General features: G+C 46.7%; 1 protein-coding gene across 1 annotated transcript in view; it reads left to right on the forward strand.

Moving 5' to 3' along the window:
- Positions 1–3,294, forward strand: part of LOC111405884 (serine/threonine-protein phosphatase PP1 isozyme 1-like) — a gene marked incomplete at its 5' end in the record, with an annotated part of 19,133 nt that extends 15,839 nt beyond the window's left edge. Inside the window, one exon of the mRNA XM_023034976.1 lies at positions 3,284–3,294. The remainder of the gene's footprint in view (positions 1–3,283) is intronic.
- Positions 3,295–3,541: the final 247 nt, after the last annotated feature.

Raw genomic sequence — 3,541 nt, forward strand, 5'->3', positions numbered from 1 at the left:
TTAAGTAGGGAAGGAGTTTCAACCAAAACGAAAAACCGCGCCCGAGTGTTGAAAATCCTTCTATGCGACCGCATAGAAGGAATCTATGCGGTCGCATAGATCAAAAAGTTTGGGCTCATTGAATCCCTGGAGCCCTCTATGCGACCGCATAGAAGGTTACACTATGCGGTCGCATAGAGGTAACCATCTATGTGGTTTGTTCAATTTGGTCCCTGAACTTCTTTGTTGCTTCTCTTGACTTCTTTCTTCGATTTCTTCATCTTTTCAACAAATTTTATCTTCCAATTGATGATTGATACCATCAATTCTTATGCCCCTCATTCGGCATATCTTTTGAGTATTTACGCTTTAGTCCTCCAACTTTCAATTGTCTTCATTTCAGTCCCTCTTCAATATTTTCTTCTTCCATTCGTTTTGCTTTGTCATTGAGCTCATACTTGGCATGTCTTCCCTCTCGTTTTGCATTTAGCTCAACTTTTCAATATTTGCACCTTTGGTCCTCGAACTATCAAATTGTTGCGTTTTGGTCCTTCTTCGGCTCTTTTCTCCTGAATTCCACAATTTCCATTGAATTACCTACAATGCATAAATTTAACTGGATTAAGTCACAATTCAACCATTTTATCCATGTTTAAGTCATGTTTATGATCCAAATAAGTGTGTAAAAACACACTTATCAGCATCCTCCTCCGAAATAGCCAAAGCAATAATTGGGGGGGGGGAACATATGGAAGAGGCCAGACAGCCCCGTAGACACATCTGTACATTGGGGAGCATCGGATTACCCCTCTAAGCTAAAGGGTGCCGACCTGAAAAGACTTAGGACTGAATATAGGATCCCTGATAGCGTAGATCTGATCCTGCCCGAACCTGATGAGCGGGCCTGCTACCCTAGGCTAGGGTGCGTAGCAATTAGCAAGGTGATTCTTAGGGCTGGCTTTAGGCTTCCGATCCACCCATTCTTCCGTATGATACTTAGGTCGTATGGCTTAGCTCCTACCCAATTGAACCCGGACTCCTGGAGCTAAATGGTGGGCTCCTGGATGTTGTGGAAAGAGGCATCGCTTGGGGTAGAGATGCCCTTCTCTTTTTGTCAGACCCTCTATATCCCCAAGGTGGCGGCTGGGGGGGTAAGACTAGGGGCTGGTATTACCTGACCTCATGGGGTTTCCCACACTCCATTCGTGCTTGATCTGTCGAGCTCCATTAAGGAGTGGAAGAGCTCATGGTGCTAGGCTGTCGGGAGATGGGACACGATGGAGGGGGACCCCTGGCGCCTCTTACGATCCCCACGAAGTATTCAACACTTAGTGAGTGCTGTTGTTTTGTGTTTTCCTTTGTTCGTCTTCGGTTCGGATTGTAACTAATATTTGTGTTCTTTTGAAGGTACTCTTCCTCTGTGTGAGCTTTCCACCGATGACTTCGACATCATCTGCATTATCTATCAGCTGCCTCCGAAGAAAAGGTCATACCACCAGCTGATCAGGAAAAACATCCACTTCGTAATGCACGACTTGATGGCCTCTCAAGGTAAATGTCCCGAAGTGAATGCCTTTCAGTACTTTCCAAACTCTTTACACTTGTACTAATTTGCTTGTTCCCTTGCAGATAACTTTAACAAGAAGCTGCCTCTGAGGCCAGACTTCAAAACATCCAGAAGATAATGGCAGAGGCGAGAGCCTGAAGACCTCCTTCTCGACGTACAAGAAGCAGATGGAGGATCTTGTGGATGCCAGCAAAAGGCTCCAGCCTCCGATTGAGGAGGAGGTGGCGGAGGACCCAGACGCAAACTTGCTGCGGAAGGGCAAGAAGCCTGTTGCCCCATCGAAGCGCCCAACTGTGGCGAGGTCGCCTCCGGTTCTGAGGCAGACTACCATTCCTACCGTGGGTAGCCATCCCGGAGAGGACGCCTGCCCCATCAGAGGCTTCCCCTGCCCCAACCACATTGCCAGTAGCCACTGTGCTAATTACCTAAGTGCTGGGGCAGTCAAAGAGGAACAGAGCCCGTCCCTCGAAGGAGGTGGACTTTTTGGGCACCAATTCAGAGGAGCCAGTGAAAGAAGTGCTGGAGGCTTTTCCTTCGGAGACGGCTGTAGTGGAGGTGGTTCACAATAAATATTGGACCGAAGAGTGGAGAGACCACACCGCCTCATGCACCGTCTAAGACTTGGTCGCAGTGAACAATGCATGGATAGCCTGGGCTCTCAGCACGAGCATCCAACTCGAAGGCTTGGTGAAAGACCTGAATACTAAGAGGGAAGATCTCGCCAAGCACCTCGAGGAGGCGATGCAGTATGAGTACGCAGTGAGGGAGGCTTGAAAGAGAAGAAGGCGAGAAAGGAAGTCGAGACCTAGCTGGCCACCGGCCAGGGAGAAATAGAGCGGCTGAAGAAGGAGCTCAATGAAGTGGAGTGCTAGGTGACTGCTATTACTAGAAGAGTGGATCATGTAAACGAGCACCATCAGCTTGCCACAGAGGCTCTGGAGGCCTCAAATAAAGAAAAGGCGGAGTTGAGGCAGAGGGCGGATGCCCAAGCTGAGGAGATCGCCTCCTTGAGGGAGGAGCTTAAGTTGGCAGGGGAGGTGGCTGTGCAGAACTTCATTGACCACTTCGAAGAGCATCCCATGTACGATGATTTTGCAAACTTTTGGTCATCTTGGAGTGCCCAAGGACTATTGGGGCGGCTAAAAGAGGTCCACCCCACTCTAGACATATCTTCATTAGAGTAAAAGTTCGGTGGGCCTATTGGAGGTCAGCTTGATAGGTTCGTAAAGAACCCTCCAAAGGCCCCTGGGACAGGCGAGGCGGAGGTCGGGGTGGAAGATGCCCTAGTAGAATAGAGTTAATCGATCTTTGTAATGGTTTCGGTCTCTTTTGTAATCTAATTCCAAATGAATGAAATGAATTTTTTTTTATCAAGTATTGTTGCTTCTTCTTTTCTATTGTGTTGAGCTGTTTACACTTAAGTATATGAATGACAACCACTTAAGTAAACATTAAGCGCCTCTTACCAATAACCAGTTAATAACAGAAGATCGGATCAATTAAAATATTGAAGAACTGAGGTAACAATTTACTAACCAATGTAACAAACAACTAAAGTATCATTACTTAGAGGAGTTACATCACTCTTCACTAAGGCATTTTCAGCACTTAGTAAGATAGGGAAGTTAAATGAGATCGGATCATGATACACATTTACTAGACAACATTGAGATTGGATCGGAACACAAGCTCATCATTGATAGTACTTCCTCAAATGTTCGATATTCCATTGATGAGGTAGTGCTTTTCCTGCCATGTCTTCAATTTCAGAAGTGCCAGGTCAGGATTCCCTGCAGATGCAGTAAGGACCCTCCCAATTCGGTCCCAACACTCTGGACCTGGTTGGCTTTGATGATTGGAAGACCCTTCTAAGCACGAAGTCCCCTAGACGAAGAGTCCGATTTCTGACCTTGGAGTTATAATAGTGGGTCATCTTTCTATGATACTTTGTCAAGTTCACCTGGGAGGTATCCCTCATTTCTTTAAGGAGGTGGA

The sequence above is a fragment of the Olea europaea genome, chromosome 12 (assembly GCF_002742605.1).
Source record: "Olea europaea var. sylvestris chromosome 12, O_europaea_v1, whole genome shotgun sequence".
Taxonomy (NCBI): domain Eukaryota; kingdom Viridiplantae; phylum Streptophyta; class Magnoliopsida; order Lamiales; family Oleaceae; genus Olea; species Olea europaea.